We start from the raw sequence: 17,219 nt of genomic DNA, 5'->3' as shown, positions 1-17,219 counted from the left end.
ATACCGATGCTTCACCTCAGGTTTACTGTACCCCTAGGACCTTCTTATTGACGAGGAAACACAGCAATTGAATCGGAATTAAATACAAAAGGCACAATGCCGACTTAAGTACAAGAAGACTGACTCTTCTTCTGTCTATGTTTTGAACCATTACTGTGACACTAGTTATAGATTTCGATGCTTCACTTCAGGTGTACTGTATGCCTTGGACCTTATTATTGACGATGAAACACAGAAATTGCATCGGAATTAAATAGAAAAGGCACAATACCGACTTAAGTACAGGAAGACTGACTCTTCCTGCAGTCTATGTTTTGAGCCATTCCTGTGACACAAGTTATAGATTCCGATGTTTCACTTCTGGTTTACTGTATCCCTTGGACCTTCGTATTGACGATGAAACACACTAATTGCATCGGAATTAAATACAAAAGGCACAATGCCAATTTAAGTACAAGAAGACTGACTCTCCTTACTGACTAAGTTTTGAACCATTCCTGTGACACTAGTTATAGTATCCGATGCTTCACCTCAGGTTTACTGTATCACTCTGACCTTCTTATTGACGATGAAACACAGAAATTGCATCGGAATTAAATACAAACGGCACAATGCCGACTTAAGTACATGTAGACTGACTTTTTCTACTGTCTATGTGTTGAACCATTCCTGTGACACTAGTTATAGATTCCGATGCTTGACTTCAGATTTACTGTATCCCTCTGACCTTCTTATTGACGATGAAACACAGAAATTGCATCGGAATTAAATACTAAAGGCACAATGCCAAATTACGTACAAGAAGACTGACTCTTCTTACTGTCGATGCTTTGAACCATTCCTATGACACTAGTTATAGATTCCGATGCTTCAGTATAGGTTTACTGTATCCCTTGGACCTTCTTATTGACGATCAAACACAGAAATTGCATCGGAATTACATACAAAAGGCACAATGCCGACTTATGTACATAAAGACTGAATTTTCTTACTGACTATGTTTTGAACCATTCCTGTGACACTAGTTATAGACTCTGATGCTTCACTTCAGTTTTACTGTATCCCTTGGACCTTCTTATTGAAGATGAAACACAGAAATTGCATCGGAATTAAATACAAAAGGTACAATGCCAAATTAAGTACAAGAAGACTGACTCTTCTTACTGACTATGATTTGAACCATTCCTGTGACACTAGTTATAGATTCCGATGCTTCACTCCAGGTTTACTATATCAATTGGACCTTCTTATTGACGATGAAACACAGAAATTGCATAGGAATTAAATAGAAAAGGCACAATACCGACTTAAGTACAAGAAGACTGACTCTTCCTACTGTCTATGTTTTGAACCATTCCTGTGACACTAGTTATAGATTCCGATGCTTCACTTCAGGTTTACTGTATCCCTCTGACCTGCTTATTGACGATGAAACACAGAAATTGCATCGGAATTAAATACGAAAGTCACAATGCCGACTTAAGTACGAGAAGGCTGACTCTTCCCACTGTATTTATTTTGAACCATTCCTGTTACACTAGTTATAGATCCGATGTTTTACTTCAGGTTTACTGTATCCCTTGGACCTTCTTATTGACGATGAAACACAGAAATTTCATCGGAATTAAATACAAAGGGCACAATGCCGACTTAAGTACAAGAATACTGACTCTTCTTACTGTCTGTGTTTTGAACCATCCCTGTGTCAATAGTTCTAGATTCCGATGCTTCACTCCAGGTTTACTGTATCCCTTGGACCTTCTTATTGACGAAGAAACACAGAAATTGCATCGGAATTTAAATACAAAAGTCACAATGCCGACTTAAGTACAAGAAGACTGACTCTTCTTTATGACTATGTTTTGAACCATTCATGTGACACTAATTATAGATTCCGATGCTTCACTTCAGGTTTACTGTATCCCTTGGACCTTCTTATTGACGATGAAACACAGAAATTGCATCGGAATTTAATACAAAAGGCACAATGCCGACTTAAGTAAAAGAAGACTGTCTCTTCTTACTGACTATGTTTTAAACCATTCCTGTGACACTAGTTATAGATTCTGATGCTTCACTTCATGTTTACTATATCCCCTAGACCTTCATATTGACGATGAAGTACAGAAATTGCATCGGAATTAAATAAAAAAGGCACAATGCCGACTTAAGTACAAGAAGACTGACTCTTCTTACTGCCTATGACTTGAACCATTCCTGTGACACTAATTATAGATTCCGATGCTTCACTCCAGGTTTACTATATCCCTTGGACCTTCTTATTGACGATGAAAAACAGAAATTGCATCGGAGTTAAATAGAAAATTCAGGATGCCGACTTAAGTACAAATAGACTGACTCTTCCTACAGTCTATGTTCTGAACCATTCCTGTGTCACTAGTTTTAGATTCCGATGCTTCACTCCAGGTTTACTGTATCCCTTGGACCTTCTTATTGACGATGAAACACACAAATTGCATCGGAATTTAATACAAAAGGCTCAATGCCGACATAAGTACAATATGACTGACTCTTCTTACTGACTATGTTTTGAACCATTCCTGTGACACTAGTTATAGATTCCGATGCTTCACTTCAGGTTTACTATATCCCTCTGACCTTCATTTTAACGATGAAACACATAAATTGCATCGGAATTAAATACTAAAGGCACAATGCCGACTTAAGTACAAGAAGACTGACGCTACTTACTGCCTAAGTTTTGAACCATTCCTGTGACACTAGTTATAGATTCCGATGCTTCACTCCAGGTTTACTATATCCCTTGGACCTTCTTTTTGACGATGAAACATAGAAATTGCATCGGAATTAAATACTAAAGTCACAATGCCGAAGTAAGTACAAGAAGACTGACTCTTCTTACTGTCGATGTTTTTGAACGATTCCTGTGACACTAGTTATAGATTCCGATGCTTCACTCCAGGTTTACTGCATCTCTTGGGCCTTCTTATAGACGAAGAAACAAAGAAATTGCATCGGAATTAAATAAAAAAGGCACAATGCCGACTTAAGTACAAGAAGACTGACGCTACTTACTGTCTATGTTTTGAACCATTCCTGTGACACTAGTTGTAGAGTCCGATGCTTCACTCCAGGTTTACTATATCAATTGGACCTTCTTATTGACGAAGAAACACAGAAATTGAATAGGAATTAAATAGTAAAGGCACAATACCGACTTAAGTACAAGAAGACTGACTCTTCCTACTGACTATGTTTTGAACCATTCCTGTGACACTAGTTATAGATTCCGATGCTTCACTTCAGGGTTACTGTATCCCTCTGTCCTGCTTATTGACGATGAAACACAGAAATTGCATCGGAATTAAATACGAAAGTCACAATGCCGACTTAAGTACAAGAAGACTGACTCTTCCCACTGTCTTTATTTTGAACCATTCCTGTTACACTAGTTAAAGATCCGATGCTTTACTTAAGGTTTACTGTATCCCTTGGACCTTCTCATTGACGATGAAACACAGAAATTTCATCGGAATTAAATACAAAGGGCACAATGCCGACTTAAGTACAAGAATACTAACTCTTCTTACTGTCTGTGTTTTGAACCATCCCTGTGTCACTACTTCTTGATTCCGATGCTTCACTCCAGGTTTATTGTATCCCTTGGACCTTCTTATTGACGATGAAACACTGAAATTGCATCGGAATTAAATATTAAAGGCACAATGCCGAATTAAGTACAAGAAGACTGACTCTTCTTACTGTCGATGTTTTGAACCATTCCTGTGACACTAGTTATAGATTCCGATGCTTCACTCCAGGATTTCTGTATCCCTTTGACCTTCTTATTGACGATGAAACACAGAAATTGCATCGGAATTAAATAAAAAAGGCACAATGCCGACTTAAGTACAAGAAGACTGACGCTACTTACTGTCTAAGATTTGAACCATTCCTGTGACACTAGTTATAGATTCCGACGCTTCACTCCAGGTTTACTATATCCCTTGGACCTTCTTATTGACGATTAAACATAGAAATTGCATCGGAATTAAATACAAAAGGCACAATGCCGAATAAGTACAAGAGGACTGACTCTTCTTACTGACTATGTTTTGAACCATTTTTGTGACACTAGTTATTGATTCCGATGCTTCACTCTCAGTTTACTGTATCCCGTGGACATTCTTATTAACGATGAAACACAAAAATTGCATCGGAATTAAATAGAAAAGGCACAATGCCGACTTAAGTGCAAGAAACTGACTCTTCCTACTGTCTATGTTTTGAACCATTCCTGTGTCACTAGTTATAGATTCCGATGCGTCACTCCAGGTTTACTATATCCCTTGGACCTTCTTATTGACGATGAAACACAGAAATTGCATAGGAATTAAATAGAAAAGGCACAATGCCGATTTGAGTACAAGAAGACTGACTCTTCCTACTGTCTATGTTTTGAACCATTCCTGTGACACTAGTTACAGATTCCGATGCTTCACTTCAGGTTTACTGTATCCCTCTGGCCTTCTTATTGACGATGTAACACTGAAATTGCATCGGAATTAAATACAAAAGGCACAATGCCGACTTAAATACAAGAAGACAGACTCTTCCTACTGTCTATGTTTTGAACCATTTCTGTGACTCTAGTTTAGATTCCGCTGCTTCAGTTCAGGTTTACTGTATCCCTCTGACCTTCTTATTGACGATGAAACACAGAAGTTGCATCAGAATTAAATACAAAATTCACTATTCCGAATTAAGTACAAGAAGACTGACACTTCTTACTGTCTATGTTTTGAACCATTCATGTGACGCTAGTTATAGATTCCGATGCTTCACTCCTGGTTTACTGTTTCCCTTGGACCTTCTTATTGACGATGAAACACACAAATTGCATCGGAATTTAATACAAAAGGCTCAATGCCGACATAAGTACAATATGACTGACTCTTCTTACTGACTATGTTTTGAACCATTCCTGTGACACTAGTTATAGATTCCGATGCTTCACTTCAGGTTTACTGTATCCCTCTGACCTTCTTATTGACGATAAAACACAGACATTGCATCGGAATTAAATACAAAAGGCACAATGCCGACTTACGTACAAGAAGACTGACTCTTCTTACTGACTATGTTTTGAACCATTCCTGTTACACTAATTATAGATTCCGATGCTTGACTTCAGATTTACTGTATCCCTCTGACCTTCATTTTAACGATGAAACACATAAATTGCATCGGAATTAAATACTAATGGCACAATGCCGACTTAAGTACAAGAAGACTGACGCTACTTACTGTCTAAGTCTTGAACCATTCCTGTGACACTAGTTATAGATTCCGATGCTTCTCTCCAGGTTTACTATATTCATTGGACCTTCTTATTGACGATGAAACATAGAAATTGCATCGGAATTAAATACAAAAGGCACAATGCCGACTTAAGTACAAGAGGACTGACTCTTCTTACTGACTATGCTTTGAACCATTCCTGTGACACTAGTTATAGATTCCGATGCTTGACTTCAGATTTACTGTATCCCTCTGACCTTCTTTTTGACGATGAAACACAGAAATTGCATCGGAATTAAATACAAAAAGGCACAATGCCGAAATAAGTGCAAGAAGACTGACTCTTCTTACTGTCGATGTTTTTGAACGATTCCTGTGACACTAGTTATAGATTCCGATGCTTCACTCCAGGTTTACTGCATCTCTTGGGCCTTCTTATAGACGATGTAACAAAGAAATTGCATCGGAATTAAATAAAAAAGGCACAATGCCGACTTAAGTACAAGAAGACTGACGCAACTTACTGTCTATGTTTTGAACCATTCCTGTGACACTAGTTGTAGATTCCGATGCTTCACTCCAGGTTTACTATATCAATTGGACCTTCTTATTGACGAAGAAACACAGAAATTGCATAGGAATTAAATAGTAAAGGCACAATACCGTCTTAAGTACAAGAAGACTGACTCTTCCTACTGACTATGTTTTGAACCATTCCTGTGACACTAGTTATAGATTCCGATGCTTCACTTCAGGGTTACTGTATCCCTCTGCCTGCTTATTGACGATGAAACACAGAAATTGCATCGGAATTAAATACGAAACTCACAATGCCGACTTAAGTACAAGAAGACTGACTCTTCCCACTGTCTTTATTTTGAACCATTCCTGTTACACTAGTTATAGATCCGGTGCTTTACTTCAGGTTTACTGTATCCCTTGGACCTTCTCATTGACGATGAAACACAGAAATTTCATCGGAATTAAATACAAAGGGCACAATGTCGACTTAAGGACAAGAATACTGACTCTTCTTACTGTCTGTGTTTTGAACCATCCCTGTGTCACTACTTCTTGATTCCGATGCTTCACTCCAGGTTTACTGTATCCCTTGGACCTTCTTATTGACGAAGAAACACAGAAATTGCATCGGAATTAAATAAAAAAGGCACAATGCCGACTTAAGTACAAGAAGACTGACTCTTCTTACTGTCTGTGTTTTGAACCATCCCTGTGTCACTACTTCTAGAGTCCGATGCTTCACTCCAGGTTTACTATATCCCTTGGACCTTCTTATTGACGATGAAACACAGAAATTGCATCGGAGTTAAATAGAAAATTCAGAATGCCGACTTAAGTACAAATAGACTGACTCTTCCTACTGTCTATGTTTTGAAGCATTCCTGTGACACTAGTTATAGTTTCCGATGCTTCACTTCAGGTTTACTGTATCCCTCTGACCTTCTTGTTGACGATGAAACACAGCAATTGCATCGGAAGTAAATAGAAAAGGCACAAAGCCGACTTAAATGCAAGAAGACTGACTCTTCCTACTGTCTATGTGCTGAACCATTCCTGTGTCACTAGTTATAGATTCCGATGCTTCACTCCAGGTTTACAGTATCCCTTGGACCTTCTTATTGACGATGAAACACACAAATTGCATTGGAATTAAATACAAAAGGCTCAATGCCGACTTAAGTACAATATGACTGACTCTTCTTACTGACTATGTTTTGAACCATTCCTGTGACACTAGTTATAGATTCCGATGCTTCACTTCAGGTTTACTGTATCCCTCTGACCTTCTTATTGACGATGAAACACAGACATTGCATCGGAATTAAATACAAAAGGCACAATGCCGAATTAAGTACAAGAAGACTGACTCTTCTTACTGACTATGTTTTGAGCCATTCTTGTGACACTAGTTATAGATTCCGATGCTTCACTCCAGGTTTACTGTATCCCTTGGACCTTCTTATTGACGATGAAACACAGAAATTGCATCGGAATTAAATACAAATTGCACAATGGTGACTTAAGTACAAGAAGTCTGACTCTTCTTACTGACTATGATTTGAACCATTCATGTGACACTAGTTATAGATTCCGATGCTTCACTTCAGGTTTACTGTATCCCATGGACCTTCTTATTGACGATGAAACACTGAAATTGCATCGGAATTAAATATTAAAGGCACAATGCCGAATTAAGTACAAGAAGACTGACTCTTCTTACTGTCGATGTTTTGAACCATTCCTGTGACACTAGTTATAGATTCCGATGCTTCACTCCAGGTTTACTGTATCCCTTTGACCTTCTTATTGACGATGAAACACAGACATTGAATCGGAATTAAATAAAAAAGGCACAATGCCGACTTAAGTACAAGAAGACTGACGCTACTTACTGTCTGAGATTTGAACCATTCCTGTGACACTAGTTATAGATTCCGACGCTTCACTCCAGGTTTACTATATCCCTTGGACCTTCTTATTGACGATGAAACATAGAACTTGCATCGGAATTAAATACAAAAGGCACAATGCCGAATAAGTACAAGAGGACTGACTCTTCTTACTGACTATGTTTTGAACCATTTTTGTGACACTAGTTATTGATTCCGATGCTTCACTCCCAGTTTACTGTATCCCTTGGACATTCTTATTAACGATGAAACACAAAAATTGCATCGGAATTAAATAGAAAAGGCACAATGCCGACTTAAGTGCAAGAAGACTGACTCTTCCTACTGTCTATGTTTTGAACCATTCCTGTGTCACTAGTTATAGATTCCGATGCGTCACTCCAGGTTTACTATATCCCTTGGACCTTCTTATTGACGATGAAACACAGAAATTGCATAGGAATTAAATAGAAAAGGCACAATGCCGATTTGAGTACAAGAAGACTGACTCTTCCTACTGTCTATGTTTTGAACCATTCCTGTGACACTAGTTATAGATTCCGATGCTTCACTTCAGGTTTACTGTATCCCTCTGGCCTTCTTATTGACGATGTAACACTGAAATTGCATCGGAATTAAATACAAAAGGCACAATGCCGACTTAAGTACAAGAAGACTGACTCTTCCTACTGTCTATGTTTTGAACCATTTCTGTGACTCTAGTTTAGATTCCGGTGCTTCAGTTCAGGTTTACTGTATCCCTCTGACCTTCTTATTGACGATGAAACAGAGAAGTTGCATCGGAATTAAATACAAAATTCACAATTCCGAATTAAGTACAAGAAGACTGACTCTTCTTACTGTCTATGTTTTGAACCATTCATGTGACGCTAGTTATAGATTCCGATGCTTCACTCCTGGTTTACTGTTTCCCTTGGACCTTCTTATTGACGATGAAACACAGAAATTGCATCGTAATTAAATACAAAAGGCACAATGGCGACTTAAGTACAAGAAGTCTGACTCTTCTTACTGACTATGATTTGAACCATTCATGTGACACTAGTTATAGATTCCGGTGCTTCACTTCAGGTTTACTGTATCCCTTGGACCTACTTATTGACGATGAAGCACACAAATTGCATCGGAAATAAATACAAAAGGCACAATGCCGACTGAAGTACAAGAAGACTGACTCTTCTTACTGACTATGCTTTGAACCATTCCTGTGACACTAGTTATAGATTCTGATGCTTCACTTCAGGTTTACTGTGTCACTTGGACCTTTTTATTGACGATGAAACACAGAAATTGCATCCCAATTAAATACAAAAGGCACAAAGCCGACTTAAGTACAAGAAGACTGACTCTTCTTACTGACTATGTTTTGAACCATTCCTGTGACACTAGTTATAGATTCCGATGCTTGACTTCAGATTTACTGTATGCCTCTGACCTTCTTATACACGATGAAACACAGAAATTGCATCGGAATTAAATACTAAAGGCACAATGCCGAATTAAGTACAAGAAGACTGACTCTTCTTACTGTCGATGTTTTGAACCATTCCTGTGACACTAGTTATAGATTCCGAGCTTTCCTCCAGGTTTACTGTATCCCTTGGACTTTCTTATGGCCGATGAAACACAGAAATTGCATAGGAAATAAATAGAAAAGGCACAATGCCGACTTAAGTACAAGAAGACTGACTCTTCCTACTGTCTATGTTTTGAACCATTCCTGTGACACTAGTTATAGATTCCGGTGCTTCAGTTCAGGTTTACTGTATCCCTCTGACCTTCTTATTGACGATGAAAGACAGAAATTGCGTCGGAATTAAAAACAAAAGTCACAATGCCGACTTATGTACAAGAAGACTGACTCTTCCCACTGTCTATGTTTTGAACCATTCCTGTTACACTAGTTATAGATTCCGATGCTTCACTTCAGGTTTCCTGTATCCCTTGGACCTTCTTATTGACGATGAAACACAGAAATTGCATCGGAATTAAATACAAAAGGCACAATTCCGACTTATGTACAAGAAGACTGACTCTTCTTACTGACCATGTTTTGAACCATTCCTGTGACACTAGCTATAGACTCTGATGCTTCACTTTAGGTTTATTGTATCCCTGGACCCTTCTTATTAAAGATGAAACACAGAAATTGCTTCGGAATTAAATACAAGAGGCACAATGCCGACTTAAGTACAAGAATACTGACTCTTCTTACTGTCTATGTTTTGAACCATCCCTGTGACACTAGTTATAGATTCCGATGCTTCACTTCAGGTTTACTGTATCCCTTGGACCTTCTTATTGACGATGAAACACTGAAATTGCATCGGAATTAAATACATAAGGCACAATGCCGATTTTAGTACAAGAAGACTGACTCTTCTTACTGACTATGTTTTGATTCATTCCTGTGACACTAGTTATAGATTCCGCTGCTTCACTTCAGGTTTACTGTATCCCTTGGACCTTCTTATTGACGATGAAACATAGAAATTGCATCGGATTGAAATACAAAAGGCACAATGCCGACTTAAGTACAAGAAGACTGACTCTTCCCACAGTCTATGTTCTGAGCCATTCCTGTGGCACTAGTTATAGATTCCGATGCTTCACTTCAGGTTTTCTGTATCCCTTGGATCTTCTTATTGACGATGAAACACAGCAATTGCATCGGAATTAAATAGAAAAGGCACAATGCCGAGTTAAGTGCAAGAAGACTGAATCTTCCCACTGTCTATGTTCTGAGCCATTCCTGTGGCACTAGTTATAGATTCCGATGCTTCACTCCAGGTTAACTGTATCCCTTGGACCTTCTTATTGACGATGAAACACAGAAATTGCATCGGAATTAAATACAAAAGTCACAATGCCGACTTAAGTGCAAGAAGACTGACTCTTCTTACTGACTATGTTTTGATCCATTCCTGTGACACTAGTTATAGATTCCGATGCTTCACTTCAGGTTTTCTGTATCCCTCTGACCTTCTTACTGACGATGAAACACAGAAACTGCATCGGAATTAAATACAAAAGGCACAATTCCGAATTAAGTACAAGAAGACTGACTCTTCTTACGGTCTATGATTTGAACCATTCATGTGACACTAGTTATAGATTCCAATGCTTCACTCCAGGTTTACTGTATCACTTGGACCTTCTTATTGACGATGAAACACAGAAATTGCATCGGAATTAAATACAAAAGGCACAATGGCGACTTAAGTACAAGAAGTCTATCTCTTCTTACTTACTATGATTTGAACCATTCATGTGACACTAGTTATAGATTCCGGTGCTTGACTTCAGGTTGTCTGTAACCCTTGGACCTACTTATTGACGATGAAACACAGAAATTGCATCGGAAATAAATACAAAAGGCACAATGCCGACTTAAGTACAAGAAGACTGGCTCTTCTTACTGACTATGTTTTGAACCATTCCTGTGACACTAGTTATAGATTCCGATGCCTGACTTCAGATTTACTGTATCCCTCTGACCTTCTTATTCACGATGAAACTCAGAAATTGCATCGGAATTAAATACTAAAGGCACAATGCCGAATTACGTACAAGAAGACTGACTATTCTTACTGTGGATGCTTTCAATTATTCCTGTGACACTAGTTACGGATTCCGATTCTTCACTCCAGGTTTACTGTATCCCTTGGACCTTGTTATTGACGATGAAACACAGAAATTGCATCGGAATTAAATAAAAAAGGCACAATGCCGACTTAAGTAGAAGAAGACTGCCGCTACTTACTGTCTATGTTTTGAACCATTCCTGTGACACTAGTTATAGATTCCGGTGCTTCAGTTCAAGTTTACTGTATCCATCTGACCTTCTTATTGACAACGAAACACAGAAATTGCATCGGAATTTAATACAAAAGGCACAATGCCGAATTAAGTACAGGAAGACTGACTCTTCTTACTGACTATGTTTTGATTCATTCCTGTGACACTAGTTATAGATTCCGATGCTTCACTCCTGGTTTACTGTATCCCTTGGACCTTCGTATTGACGATGAAAGACAGAAATTGCATCGGAATTAAATACAAAAGGCACAATGCCGACTTAAGTACAAGAAGACTGACTCTTCTTACTGACTATGTTTTGAACCATTCATGTGACACTAATTATAGATTCCGATGCTTCACTTGAGGTTTACTGTATCCCTCTGATCTTCTTTTTGGCGATGAAACATACAATTTGCATCGGAATTAAATACAAAAGGCACAATGCCAAATTAAGTACAAGAAGATTGACCCTTCCTACTGTCTATGTTTTGAGCCTTTCATGTGACACTGGTTATAGGTTCCGATGCTTCACTCCAGGTTTACTGTAACCCATGGACCTTCTTATTGACGATGAAACACAGAAATTGCATTGGAATTAAATACAAGAGGCACAATGGCGTCTTAAGTACAAGAAGACTGATTCTTCTTACTGACTATGACTTGAACCATTCATGTGACACTAGTTATAGATTCCGATGCTTCACTCCAGGTTTACTGTATCCCTTGGACCTTCTTATTGACGATGAAAGACAGAAATTGCATCGGAATTAAATACAAAAGTCAGAATGCCGACTTAAGTACAAGAAGACTGACTCTTCTTACTGACTATGTTCTGAACCATTCCTGTGATACTAGTTATAGATTCCGATGCTTCACTCCAGGTTTACTATATCAATTGGACCTTCTTATTGACGAAGAAACACAGAAATTGCATAGGAATTAAATAGTAAAGGAACAATACCGACTTAAGTGCAAGAAGACTGACTCTTCCTACTGACTATGTTTTGAACCATTCCTGTGACACTAGTTATAGATTCCGATGCTTCACTCCAGGTTTACTGTATCCCTTGGACCTTCTTATTGACGATGAAAGACAGAAATTGCATCGGAATTAAATACAAAAGTCAGAATGCCGACTTAAGTACAAGAAGACTGACTCTTCTTACTGACTATGTTTCGAACCATTCATGTGACACTAATTATAGATTCCGATGCTTCACTTCAGGTTTACTGTATCCCTTGGACCTTCTTATTGACGATGAAACACAGAAATTGCATCGGAATTTAATACAAAAGGCACAATGCCGACTTAAGTACAAGAAGACTGTCTCTTCTTACTGACTATGTTTTGAACCATTCCTGTGACACTAGTTATAGATTCTATTGCTTCACTTCAGGTTTACTATATCCCCTAGACCTTATTATTGACGATGAAATACAGAAATTGCATCAGAATTAAATAAAAAAGGCACAATGCCGACTTAAGTACTAGAGGACTGACTCTTCTTACTGCCTATGACTTGAACCATTCCTGTGACACTAATTATAGATTCCGATGCTTCACTCCAGGTTTACTATATCCGTTGGACCTTCTTATTGACGATGAAACACAGAAATTGCATCGGAGTTAAATAGAAAATTCTGATTGCCGACTTAAGTACAAATAGACTGACTCTTCCTACTGTCTATGATTTGAACCATTCCTGTGACACTAGTTATAGATTCCGATGCTTCACTTCAGTTTTACTGTATCCCTCTGACCTTCTTGTTGAAGATGAAACACCGCAATTGCATCGGAAGTAAATAGAAAAGGCATAATGCCGACTTAAGTGCAAGAAGACTGACTCTTCCTACTGTCTATGTTCTGAACCATTCCTGTGTCACTAGTTATAGATTCCGATATTTCACTCCAGGTTTACTGTATCCCTTGGACCTTCTTATTGACGATGAAACATACAAATTGCATCGGAATTAAATACAAAAGGCTCAATGCCTACTTAAGTACAATATGACTGACTCTTCTTACTGACTATGTTTTGAACCATTCCTGTGACACTAGTTATAGATTCCGGTGCTTCACTTCAGGTTTACTGTATCCCACTGACCTTCTTATTGACGATGAAACACAGACAATGCATCGGAATTAAATACAAAAGGCACAATGCCGAATTAAGTACAAGAAGACTGAATCTTCTTACTGACTATGTTTTGAGCCATTCTTGTGACACTAGTTATAGATTCCGATGCTTCACTCCAGGTTTACTGTATCCCTTGGACCATCTTATTGACGATGAAACACAGAAATTGCATCGGAATTAAATACAAATGGCACAATGGTGACTTAAGTACAAGAAGTCTGACTCTTCTTACTGACTATGATTTGAACCATTCATGTGACACTAGTTATAGATTCCGATGCTTCACTTCAGGTTTACTGTATCCCATGGACCTTCTTATTGACGATGAAACACTGAAATTGCATCGGAATTAAATATTAAAGGCACAATGCCGAATTAAGTACAAGAAGACTGACTCTTCTTACTGTCGATGTTTGAACCATTCCTGTGACACTAGTTATAGATTCCGATGCTTCACTCCAGGTTTACTGTATCCCTTTGATGTTCTTATTGACGATGAAACACAGAAATTGCATCGGAATTAAATAAAAAAGGCACAATGCCGACTTAAGTACAAGAAGACTGACGCTACTTACTGTCTAAGTTTTGAACCATTCCTGTGACACTAGTTATAGATTCCGATGCTTCACTCCAGGTTTACTATATCCCTTGGACCTTCTTATTGACGATGAAACATAGAAATTGCATCGGAATTAAATACAAAAGGCACAATGCCGACTTAAGTACAAGTGGACTGACTCTTCTTACTGACTATGTTTTGAACCATTTTTGTGACACTAGTTATAGATTCCGATGCTTCACTCCCATTTTACTGTATCCCTTGGACCTTCTTAATAACGATGAAACACAAAAATTGCATCGGAATTAAATAGAAAAGGCACAATGCCGACTTAAGTGCAAGAAGACTGACTCTTCCTACTGTCTATGTTCTGAACCATTCCTGTGTCACTAGTTATAGATTCCGATGCTTCACTCCAGGTTTACTGTATCCCTTGGACCTTCTTATTGACGATGAAACACAGAAATTGCATCGGAATTAAATACAAAAGTCACAATGCCGACTTAAGTACAAGAAGACTGACTCTTCTTACTGACTATGCTTTGATCCATTCCTGTGACATTAGTTATAGATTCCGATGCTTCACTTCAGGTTTTCTGTATCCCTCTGACCTTCTTACTGACGATGAAACACAGAAACTGCATCGGAATTAAATACAAAAGGCACAATTCCGAATTAAGTACAAGAAGACTGACTCTTCTTACGGTCTATGATTTGAACCATTCATGTGACACTAGTTATAGATTCCAATGCTTCACTCCAGGTTTACTGTATCACTTGGACCTTCTTATTGACGATGAAACACAGAAATTGCATCGGAATTGAATACAAAAGGCACAATGGCGACTTAAGTACAAGAAGTCTATCTCTTCTTACTTACTATGATTTGAACCATTCATGTGACACTAGTTATAGATTCCGGTGCTTGACTTCAGGTTGTCTGTAACTCTTGGACCTACTTATTGACGATGAAACACAGAAATTGCATCGGAAATAAATACAAAAGGCACAATGCCGACTTAAGTACAAGAAGACTGGCTCTTCTTACTGACTATGTTTTGAACCATTCCTGTGACACTAGTTATAGATTCCGATGCCTGACTTCAGATTTACTGTATCCCTCTGACCTTCTTATTCACGATGAAACTCAGAAATTGCATCGGAATTAAATACTAAAGGCACAATGCCGAATTACGTACAAGAAGACTGACTCTTCTTACTGTGGATGCTTTCAACCATTCCTGTGACACTAGTTGCGGATTCCGATTCTTCACTCCAGGTTTACTGTATCCATCTGACCTTCTTATTGACAACGAAACACAGAAATTGCATCGGAATTTAATACAAAAGGCACAATGCCGAATTAAGTACAGGAAGACTGACTCTTCTTACTGACTATGTTTTGATTCATTCCTGTGACACTAGTTATAGATTCCGATGCTTCACTCCTGGTTTACTGTATCCCTTGGACCTTCGTATTGACGATGAAAGACAGAAATTGCATCGGAATTAAATACAAAAGGCACAATGCCGACTTAAGTACAAGAAGACTGACTCTTCTTACTGACTATGTTTTGAACCATTCATGTGACACTAATTATAGATTCCGATGCTTCACTTGAGGTTTACTGTATCCCTCTGTTCTTCTTTTTGGCGATGAAACATACAATTTGCATCTTAATTAAATACAAAAGGCACAATGCCAAATTAAGTACAAGAAGATTGACCCTTCCTACTGTCTATGTTTTGAGCCTTTCATGTGACACTGGTTATAGGTTCCGATGCTTCACTCCAGGTTTACTGTAACCCATGGACCTTCTTATTGACGATGAAACACAGAAATTGCATTGGAATTAAATACAAAAGGCACAATGGCGTCTTAAGTACAAGAAGACTGATTCTTCTTACTGACTATGACTTGAACCATTCATGTGACACTAGTTATAGATTCCGATGCTTCACTTCAGGTTTACAGTATCCCTTGGACCTTCTTATTGACGATGAAACACAGAAATTGCATCGTAAATAAATACAGAAGTCACAATGCCGGCTTAAGTACAAGAAGACTGACTCTTCTTACTGACTATGTTTTGAACCATTCCTGTGACACTAGTTATAGATTCTGATGCTTCACATCAGGTTTACTGTATCCCTTGGACCTTCGTATTTACGATGAAACACAGAAATTGCATCAGAATTAAATACAAAAGGCACAATGCCGACTTAAGTACAAGAAGACTGACTCTTCTTACTGACTATGCTTTGAACCATTCCTGTGACACTAGTTATAGATTCCGATGCTTGACTTCAGATTTACTGTATCCCTCTGACCTTCTTATTGACGATGAAACACAGAAATTGCATCGGAGTAAAATACTAAAGGCACAATGCCGAATTAAGTACAAGAGGACTGACTCTTCTTACTGTCGATGTTTTTGAACCATTCCTGTGACACTAGTTATAGATTCCGATGCTTCACTCCTGGTTTACTGTATCTCTTGGGCCTTCTTATAGACGACGAAACAAAGAAATTGCATCGGAATTAAATAAAAAAGGCACAATGCCGACTTAAGTACAAGAAGACTGACGCTACTTACTGTCTATGTTTTGAACCATTCCTGTGATACTAGTTATAGATTCCGATGCTTCACTCCAGGTTTACTATATCAATTGGACCTTCTTATTGACGAAGAAACACAGAAATTGCATAGGAATTAAATAGTAAAGGAACAATACCGACTTAAGTGCAAGAAGACTGACTCTTCCTACTGACTATGTTTTGAACCATTCCTGTGACACTAGTTATAGATTCCGATGCTTCACTCCAGGTTTACTGTATCCCTTGGCCCTTCTTATTGACGATGAAAGACAGAAATTGCATCGGAATTAAATACAAAAGTCAGAATGCCAACTTAAGTACAAGAAGACTGACTCTTCTTACTGACTATGTTTTGAACCATTCATGTGACACTAATTATAGATTCCGATGCTTCACTTCAGGTTTAC

The sequence above is a fragment of the Schistocerca americana genome, unplaced genomic scaffold, assembly GCF_021461395.2.
Source record: "Schistocerca americana isolate TAMUIC-IGC-003095 unplaced genomic scaffold, iqSchAmer2.1 HiC_scaffold_38, whole genome shotgun sequence".
Classification (NCBI taxonomy): Eukaryota; Metazoa; Arthropoda; class Insecta; order Orthoptera; family Acrididae; genus Schistocerca; species Schistocerca americana.
This window is presented reverse-complemented; position numbering follows the sequence as displayed.